Source organism: Tachyglossus aculeatus (genome assembly GCF_015852505.1).
Source record: "Tachyglossus aculeatus isolate mTacAcu1 chromosome 12 unlocalized genomic scaffold, mTacAcu1.pri SUPER_6_unloc_4, whole genome shotgun sequence".
NCBI classification, from domain to species: Eukaryota; Metazoa; Chordata; class Mammalia; order Monotremata; family Tachyglossidae; genus Tachyglossus; species Tachyglossus aculeatus.
In genome coordinates, this window is record NW_024044831.1 from 21,859 (window position 1) to 32,540 (window position 10,682).

The 10,682-nt window shown below is 45.4% G+C and overlaps 1 non-coding gene across 1 annotated transcript; it reads right to left on the bottom strand.

Moving 5' to 3' along the window:
* Nucleotides 1-5,916: 5,916 nt before the first annotated feature.
* Nucleotides 5,917-6,054, bottom strand: LOC119921728. Its single transcript, XR_005448582.1, has one exon. It is a non-coding gene; the product is annotated as a small nucleolar RNA SNORA7 (small nucleolar RNA).
* Nucleotides 6,055-10,682: the final 4,628 nt, after the last annotated feature.

Here is a 10,682-nt window from a genome sequence, read left to right on the forward strand (position 1 = left end):
CTATTAAATTATGAATAGAACATCATGGAGTTTTCAATATGATCAGTAAAGAGGGCGAAGATTCAGGGAAAAGCGGGAAGGCAGAAATCAGAGTATTACCAGGGATATGCTGGGGAAGAGGTTGTATAAATTTTAGAGAGCAGATGGAGACTACCTTGCCTGAGAATCTGGGTTAGGTAAGACATTGGGTTGCAGTGTTCTCTATCTTTATCTGACTTCTCTGACTTCTCTGACTTCCTTAAGATCTGGGTCAAGTGCTGTATCATCAGAAGGGATCCTGGGTTTTGAAGGGACTCTTCAGCAGTTGTGTTCAATCGTATTTATTGAGCGCTTACTGTGTGCAGAGCACTGCACTAAGCACTTGGAAAGTGCAAGTTGGCAACATATAGAGACGGTCCCTACCCAACAGTGGGCTCACAGTCTGGAAGGGGGAGACAGGGAACAAAACAAAACACAGTTACAAAATAAACTAAATAGAATAGATATGTACAAATAAAATAAATAAATAAATAGAGTAATAAATACGTACAAACATATATACATATATACAGGTACTGTGGAGAGGGGAAGGAGGTAAGGCGGGGGGATGGGGAGGGGGGAGAGGGAGAGAAAGGAAGGGGCTCAGTCTGGGAAGGCCTCCTGGAGGAGGTGAGCTCTCAGTAGGACATTGAAGGGAGGAAGAGAGCTAGCTTGGCGGATGTGTGGAGGGAGGTCATTCCAGGCCAGGGGGATGATGTGGGCCAGGGGTCGATGGCGGGACAGGCGAGAATGTGGCACGGTGAGGACATTAGCGGCAGAGGAGCGGAGGGTGCCAGCTGGGCTGTAGAAGGAGAGAAGGGAGGTGAGGTAGGAGGGGGCAAGATGATGGAGAGCCTTGAAGCCGAAGGTGAGGAGTTTCTGCCTGATGAGTAGGTTGATTGGTAGCCACTGGAGATTTTTGAGGAGGTGAGTAACATGCCCAGAGCGTTTCTGGACAAAGACAATCCGGGCAGCAGCATGAAGTATGGATTGAAGAGGGGAGAGACAGCAGGATGGGAGATCAGAGAGGAGGCTAAAACAGTAATCCAGACGGGATAGGATGAGAGCTTGAAGGAGCAGGGTAGCGGTATGGATGGAAAGGAAAGGGCGTATCTTAACAATGTGGCAGAGATGAGACCAGCAGGTTTTGGTGACGGCTTGGATGAGGGGGTGAATGAGAGAGCGGGGTCGAGGATAACACCAAGGTTACGGGCTTGTGAGACGGGAAGGATGGTAGTGCCGTCAACAGTGATGGGAAAGTCAGGGAGAGCGCAGGGTTTGGGAGGGAAGACAAGCTGTTCAGTCTTGGACATGTTGAGTTTTAGCAGGCGGGCAGACATCTAGATGGAGATGTCCTGAAGGCAGGAGGAGATGAGAGCCTGGAGGGAGGGAGAGAGAGCAAGGGCAGAGATGTAGATTTGGGTGTCATCAACGTAGAGACGATAGTTGAAGCCGTGGGAGCGAATGAGGTCACCAAGGGAGTAAGTGTAGATCGAGAACAGAAGGGGACCAAGAACTGAACTTTGAGGAACCCCTACAGTAAGGGGATGGGAGGGGAATGAGGAGCCTGCAAAAGAGACTGAGAATGAACGACCGGAGAGATAAGAGGAGAACCAGGAGATGACAGAGTCTGTGAAGCCAAGGTTGGATAGCGTTTTGAGGAGAAGGGGGTGGTCCACAGTGTCGAAGGCAGCTGAGAGGCCGAGGAGGATTAGGATAGAGTATGAGCTGTTGGATTTGGCAAGCAGGAGGTCTCTGGTGACCTTTGAGAGGGCAGTTTCCGTGGAATGTAGGGGATGGAAGCCAGATTGGAGGGGGTCGAAGAGAGTGTTGGCATTGAGGAACGAGGCAGCGTGTGTAGACGACTCGTTCAAGGAGTTTGGAAAGGAATGGTAGGAGGGAGATAGGGCAATAACTAGAAGGTGAGATGGGGTCAAGAGAGGTTCTGTCTCCTCCTTCTAGACTGTGAGCCCGCTATTGGGTAGGGACCGTCTGTATATGTTACCAACTTGTACTTCCCAAGCTCTTAGTACAGTCCTCTGCACACAGTAAGCACTCAGTAAATACGATTGAATGAAAGAATGAATGCTAACGTCCCCCACTGCGGGGTGGGAGGAAGCTCTTCCCTTCGCCCTGAGATGGCCCCGGGGATGGGCGGGGAGGGGCTGTTTATTTTGTAAATGATGTTTGTCTAGCTTTATTTATTCTGGTGACTTGACACGTGTCCACATGTTTTGTTTTGTTGTCTGTCTCCCCCTTCTAGACTGTGAGCCCGTTGTTGGGTAGGGACCGTCTCTAGATTTTACCGACTTGCACTTCCCAAGCGCTTAGTATAGTGCTCTGCACACAGTAAGTGCTCAATAAATATGATTGAATGAATCAATGAGGAACAGAGCTGGAAGGCACGGCTTCCAGTGCAACCCCACCACTATGCGACCCAGAGGGGACGCAGGAAGGGGTGGGGGTAAGTGGGCACGGATAGCGAGGGCCAAGGGGTGGTATGTCCCCAGGTGACCCTGCGGTACTGGTCATCTCAAAGTCAAATGCTATCTCGTGACCACCTGAGCCAGCAGGCGGAACTCAGAAGTGACGGTGAGATACCGCCCTCCACAACCAAATCTGCTAGATTAACAGCCCAAGCCCGCCCCTGTGCCAATAAAATTAGGTATGGAGGAGGGGGGAAGGCAGAGATTGGATAGATTGAGGCCAGAAGCTGGCATGGCCAAGGGGTGCAGGCGATAAATACCTGTCATCTCTGACCTTCAGAGCCAGAACACCATGACATGCAACAGCAGGAGGAGCAGCAGCGGCCCGCATGTCTTTCTCTGCCCAGAAGGCCAGATGCCTGCTCTGCAACCAGAACCAACACAGGGAGACAAGAGCCACAGGACAGGTGAGTGTCTCGTGTGTGGGACCCATTCATTCATTCATTCAATCGTATTTATTGAACACTTACTGTGTGCAGAGCACTGTACTAAGCGCTTGGGAAATACAAGTTGGCAACCCATGTGACCCGCTGTGGATGGAAATTATGAGTGGATTCCTCCCATGTAGGGGGAGCACATGGTGAGAGTTAGCCACCCACCATGTGTGCGGGTTTATGGAATGAATTCCCACAATGTGAGAAAGTAAGTGGATTCTTCCTGAGTGGGAAGTGCACATGGCTTAGAGCTAGCCAACTCAGCCATGTGCAACTAATGGATGATTGTGTTCCTTCAGTTAGGGAAGCTCGAATATTGCTAATTGATTGCATTCCTCCCGAAAGGGAAACTCAATCTATTGCCTGAACTACTAAGTAATTCAATTAGCCTCGCGGAATAAATTTTATATAAAATTCAGGCTTTCCTCTCTCTCTCTCTCTCTCTCTCTCTCTCTCTTTATATATATATATATATATATCGTGGTGTTTGATAAGTGGTTACTATGTGCCTGCCATTGTAATGAACACTGGGATTAGATGCAAATTAATCAGGTTGCATGCAGTCCTTGTTTTACATGAGACTCATAGCCTTAATTCCCATTTTACAGATAACATAACTGAGGCCCAGAGAAGTCTATCTTCTCTAGACTTAAAGCTCCTTGTTGGCAGGAAATTTGTCTACCAACTCTGTTGGATAGTGCTATCCCAAGCCCTTTTTACCGTGGTCTGCATACAATAAGTGTTCAATAAACTTGATTGATTGATAGTTGTCATAGTAGTAGTAGTAGTAGTAGTAGTAGTAGTAGTAGTAGTAGTAGTAATAGCGGTAGCCATAACAGTAGCAGGACTAGCAGGAGTAACGTTAGTAGTAGCGGTAATAATAATAATGATAATTGTGGTATTTGTTAAGTGTTTACTATGTGCTAGGCACTGAACTAAGCAATGGGCTACACTTCTGCATCAAACAGGAACTCCTTATCATATGTTTGAAAGCAGTCAATCACCTTGACCCTACCTTACCTTGCTGCTCTCCTACTGCAAAGCTGCTCAAACAACGCACTCCTCTAATGCCAACCTACTTACTGTTTGTTAATCTTGTTTATCTCACCACCGATTCATTCATTCATTCATTCAATCGTATTTATTGAGCGCTTACTGTGTGCAGAACACTGTACTAAGTGCTTGGGAAGTACAAGTTGGCAACATATAGAGACGGTCCCTACCCAACAGTAGGCTCACAGTCTAGAAGGGAAAGACAGACAACAAAACAAAACATATTAACAAAATAAACTAAATAGAATAGTATGATTAGAATAGTAAATAGAATAGTATCCCACGCTCACGTCCCAATTCTGCCTGCTGGCTCAGGTGGCCACGAGATAGCATTTGACCTTGTGATGTATGGTACCCAAGGGTCACCTTGGGACAGGTGGATGCAAGCAAATTGGGTTGGAGACAGTCGTGTCCCTCTTAGGGCTCATCTCAATCCCCATTTTACAGATGACGGAACTGAGGCCCAGAGAAGTGAAGTGACCTGACCAAGGCCACACAGAAGACAGGTGGAGGAGCAGGGATTAGAACTCATGACCTCTTGATTCCCAGGCCCGTACTCTATCTACTATGCCATGCTGCTTCTCGAGGAGCCTACAGACTAGTGGGTGAAAAGCTCTGCACTAAGCATCTAGGAGATTACGGTAGAGTTAGTAGGCACGATCATTGTCCTCAAAGAGCTTACAGTCTGTTGGGTGCAGAACACTGTATCCAACATTTAGGAAAGTACGAGTCAACGGATACAAATCCCTGCCCTCAAAGAGTTGACAGTCCACTGTGTGCAAAACAAAACATATTAACAAAATAAAATAAATAGAATAGTAAATATGTACATGTAAAAGAGAGTAAGAAATATGTACAAACATACATACAGGTGCTGTGGGGAGGGGAAGGAGGTAGGGTAGGAAGGAGGGGGTTTAGTATGGAAAGGCCTCCAGGAGGAGGTGAGCTCTCAGTAGGGCTTTGAAGGGAGGAAGAGAGCTAGCTTGGCGGTTGTGTGGTGCGAGGGCATTCCAGTCCAGGGAATAATTCTATCTACCTTCCATGTAATTCTAGTATAATTATATCTATAACTATCTAATTCTATCTATAATTATCTATTAATAATTCTAATATAATTCTATCTGTTCTGACGATTTTGACACCTGTCTCCATGTTTTGTTTTGTTGTCTGTCTCCCCCTTCTAGACTGTGAGCCCGTTGTTGGGTAGGGACCGTTTCTATATGTTGCCAACTTGTACTTCCCAAGTGCTTAGTACAGTGCTCTGCACACAGTAAGTGCTCAAGAAATACGATTGAATGAGTGAATGAATGAATGGAACATCCTCTCCCTTCATATCTGGCAGACAATTACTCTCCGCATCTTAATAATAATAATGGTATTCATTAAGTGCTTACTGTGTGCCAAGCACTGTTCAAAGCACTGGAGTAGATAAAAGGTAATCAGGTTGTCCCACATGGAACACACAGTCTTAAAGTCTTAAAAGCCTTAATGAAGACACATCTCCTCTAAGGGGCCTTCCTTGCCTAAGCACTCATTTCTTCTTCTCCCACTTCCTCCTGTGTCCCTCTTGCACTTGGATTCGCTCTCCTTATTCTCCGCTCCCTCAGCCCCATGGCATTGTGTACCTATCTGTAATTTATTTATCTATATTAATGTCTGCTTCCTTCTCTAGACTATAAGCCTACTGTGGGTAGGGAATGTGTCTTTTTGTATGCTGTTGAACCATCTCTGGCCCATAGCGACACCACGGACACGGCTCTCTCCAAACGCCCCACCTCCATCTGCCATCATGCTGGAAGTGTATCCATAGAGTCTTCTTGGTAAAAATCTGGAAGTGGTTTACCGTTGCCTCTTTCCACGCAGTAAATTTAAGTCTCCACTCTTGACATTCTCCCATGCCGCTGCTGCCCAGCACAGGGGAGTTTGGATGTAGCAGATTGTGGTCCACTAGCTAGCCACTGCCCAAACTAGGAATGGAATGGATATACCTCTGCTTGACTTTCCCTCCCGTAGTCAATACTGGTAGAGTACTGGAAACTCTCCTGGTGTGACCCTGAGAGGGGTGGGAATGCGTCTACCAATTATTTTATATTGTTAGATTGTATTCTCCCAAATGCTTACTACAGCACTGGAGAAGCTGCGTGGCCTGGTGGATAGAGCCCGTTTCTGGGAATCAGAAGGACCCGTGTTCTAAGTCCTGCTCTGCCACCTGTCTGCTGTGTGACCATGGGCCATTTACTTTACTTCTCTGTGCCTCAGCTATCTCATCTGTAAAAGACTGTGAGCCCCATGTGGGACAGGGACTGTGTCCAACCTGATTAGCTTGTATCTACCCCAGTTCTAAGTACAGGGCCTGGTACATAACGAGCCTTAAAAATACCATAATTATTATTATTATTGCTATGTCCACAGTAAGCACTCAAAAAATACAAACGATTGTTCCTTCTCCTCCTTACTGTGAGCTTTGCATACGAGGGAGACTGTCTAATACGATTGTATCATATCTAATAAAGAATAGCTGTAGTATCTTTTAAACACTTACTACGTGCTAAGCACAAGTGAAGAAGGTGAAATCGAGAAGCAGTGTGGCTTAATGGAAAGAGTACAGACTTGGGAGTCAGAGGTCAGGGGTTGAAATCCCAGCTCCTCCACTTGTCAGCTGTGTGACTTTGGGCAAGTCACTTAACTTCTCTGTGCCTCAGTTACCTCATCTGTAAAATGGGGTTTAAAACTGTGAGCCCACAGTGGGACACCCTGATCACCTTGTAACCTCCCCAGTGTTTAGAACAGTGCTTGCTTGGCACATAGTAAGTGCTTAACAAATACCATCATTATTAATGTTATTACCTATTCCCTGTCAGTACAGTATAGTGCTCTGCACACAGAAAGTGTTTAATATATACTAAGATGCATACATTAGATGCAAGCAGTTGCTCCTAACTGCCACCCACATCTTGTCCACATCTGGTCCACCTCCTACCCCTTACTCATGCTGTTCATTGGCCTTCCTCTCCACATAAATCTTCCAGACCCCAGCCCCAAGCCACCTTCAAAGTTCTCCTCAAATCTCACATCCTCAGACAACACTTTGCCAATGAATTCCCAGTATCCCAAGTCATACCTGCTCAACAGCCACCTAGTTTCTGAAGGAAAAGTTGGGAAGAAGAGGGGAAGATTGGGGATATTAATTAATCCATTTATCAATCATTGGTATTTATTGGCTCTTATTGAGTTCAGAACACTATACTAAGTACTTGGAAGAGTACAATACAATGGAGCTGGTAAACATAATCTCTCCGACAGTTGAAGTGGGGAGAGTAATTATTTGGCAGACTTGAGGTGGGAGGGCAGTCTGGGCCAGAGGTAGGAGGCGGGCCAGGAGTTGGCAGGGAGATGGGTGAGATTGGGGCACAGTGAGAAGGTTAACACCAGAGGAGCGAAGTGTGCAGCCTGGATTGTAGGAGGAGAGAAGCGAGGTGAGGTAGGAGGGGGCAAGGTGATGGAGAGCTTTAAACCCAATGGTGAGGAGTTTTTGTTTGATGCAGAGGTGGTTCCCTGACCACAGCAAGCTGACAGTCTAGAGGGGAAAATGATGTTAATATAAATATAAAAGCTGTAGATATGTAAAAAAAGATTGAAAGGCCAAAGATGGAGTGAATAAATCAGTACTGTGCTAATAATAATAATACTATAATAATTATGGCATTTGTTAAGTGCTTACTATGTGTCAAACACCATTCTATGCACTGGGGTAGATACAAGGTAATCAGGTTGTCCCACCTGAGGCTCAATCTTAATCCCCGTTTTACAGATGAGGTAAATGAGACACAGAGAAGTTAAGTGGATTGCCCAAGGTCACACAGCAGACAGAGGCAGAGCCCAGATTAGAAACCATGTCCTCTGACTCCCAAACCCATGCTCTTTCCAATGAGTCACCTTGCTAGTTCTTTGAGGGTAGGTATCCCCTTCTAGACTTTGAGCCTGTTCTTGTGTAGGGACTGTCTCTATATGTTGCCAATTTGTATTTCCCAAGTGCTTAGTACAGTGCTCAATAAATACGATTGAATAAATGAATGAATGAATGAATCATGTCTACCAACCCCATTGGACCTTTCCCAAGTGCTTTGTACAGTGGTCTGCACACAATAGAATCAGTAAGAGCAAATCAATAGAATAAAAAATCTCCAGTGGTTGCCTATCATCCTTTGTATGAAGCAAAAACTCCTCACTGTCAGCTCCAAAGCTCTGCATCACCTTGCCCCCTCGTATGTCACCTCCCATCTATCATTCATTCACTCATTCAACTGAATTTATTGAGCGCTTACTGTGTGCAAATCATTCATTCAATCAACCAATCAATCAATCATGCATGAATTTTATCCCCATTTTACAGATGAGGAACCCTAGACCCAGAAAGGTTAAGTAACTGAACTTCTTAACTTGGACTAGCAGCGTGGTTTAGCAGAAACAGCACTGATTTGGACAGTATAAAAACCAGGTGGTAATCCCAGCTCTAATACTTGTCTATTGTGTAACTTTGAGAATTACTTGAATTCTCTCTCCCTCAATCTCCTTAGCTATAAAATGGGGAATAAGCACTTGTTCTCCCTTCCCCTAAAACAATGAGCCCGTGAGGAAGAGGGTCTGTGTCTCATCTCTGAATCAATCCTATTTATTGAGTGCTTACTTTGTGCAGAGCACAGTACTAAACACTTGGGAGAATACAGTGTAACAGACCTGATAGATGTGTTCCTTGCCCACCACGAACTTACAGTTTTCTTCTTTTTCATAGTATTTATTAAGTGCTTACTATGTGTCAAGCACTGTTCTAAGTGCCGGGGTAGATGCAAGTTTATCAGGTTGAACACAGTCCCTGTCCAACATGTTGCTCACTATCTAGGTTGGAAGGAGGAGCATTAAATCCCCTCATTTTTAATTGAGGAAAATGAGGCACCGAGAAATTAATTGATTTGCCCAAGGTCACACAGCAGACAAGTGGAGGACTGGGGATTAGAACCCAGGTCATCCGACGCCCATGCTCTTTTGACTAGGTCACACTACTTCTCAGTGAAAAAGTCACTTAATGCATAGCTCCTAACAAACACTGCTATAATTATTATTACATGCTTAAACTCACACAGCAAGCCAGTGACAGGTCTGAGACTAGACTTGACCTCACTAGCCTTCATTGTTGCTGCAAGTGGTAAGTATCATGTCTACCTACTCTATTCCACCATTCCATCAGGGAAGCAGCATGGCTCAGTGGAAAGAGCCCGGGTTTTGGAGTCAGAGGTCATGGGTTCAAATCCTGGCTCCACCAATTGTCAGCTGTGTGACTTTGGACAAGTTCCTTCACTTCTCTGTGCCTCAGTTACCTCATCTGTAAAATGGGGATTTAGACTGTGAGCCCCCGTGGGACACCCTGATCACCTTGTAGCCTCCCCAGTGCTTAGAACAGTGCTTTGCACATAGTAAGTGCTTAATAAATGCCATTATTATTATACTTTCCCAAGAACTTAGTACAGTACCCTGCGCACAGGAAGTGCTCAATAAATACGACTGATTAAATTTTATCTTTTGGAGCTTTGAATTCCTGCCTCAGTAAGTAGTATTAAATTATTGATTGACTAATACTTGGCTAGGGTAACCATGGTTACCTGGCCTGATCAGAGCAGGAAAAGAAATTTCCATGTTGCTTCATGGTAGAGATGTTCCAAGAAAGCAGTAGGTTTTGCAGAAGATCTTAGTGTAAAGTAGCACTGAAGAGTACAATTTTGATTTTTCTTCCTGCAACTTTACCTTTCAGCTCAGAGCACGGGCTTTGGAGTCAGAGTTCATGGGTTCGAATCTCAGCTGCGCCAATTTCAGCTGTGTGACTTTGGGCAAGTCACTTAACTTCTCTGGGCCTTAGTTCCTTCATCTGTAAAATGGGGATGAAGACTGTGAGCACGCCGTGGTACAACCTCATCATCTTGTAACCTCCCCAGCGCTTAGAACAGTGCTTTGCACGTAGTAAGAGCTTAATAAATGTCAATAAAAAGTGATAAAAATGCACAAATGTGACCCCCCCCCAATCTTGTTCCCCCAACAGGACCCTATCAACTTCCTGTAAGCATCTCGGGGCTCACGTTTATCTGGTCTTTTCTTCCCTGCTTAATCATTATATCTAAGGTTCCAGTCTCCCCTTTTAAGTCGTTGAGACATATGGTCTGTCAGGGGTACAGCATATCTGGAGTCTTAGCTGCTGGATCCCAAACTTCCAGGGTATCAACTCACAGCCGGGATCCTCTCCAATCTTACTTATGGCCTGTGTCCTCACAGGATCTAAACCATGAGCTACCCCCATATCCCACCACCACCTCACCTATGAGATGGCTGAGGGTTGTCTGTTCAGCTTCCTGGACCCTCCACTTTCTCCCCATCCTCTCTAATTGGCATGGTTTAGAATTTACACTTTCCTATGGGAGAGTTATCAAGAAGTGATTCACCTGGCTTCTTCCTCCCTGACTCCTGAAGGTGGGGGGCAGCTAGACAGACTGTCCTACAACCCATGTCTCACAATCCTCTAATGGTTGACCATTCCTTCTCCATTTATTCATTCAATTGTATTTCATTCAGCCAATCACATTTATTGAGTGCTTACCTTGTGCAGAGTACAATATAACAATAAACACCCACATTCCCTGCCCAC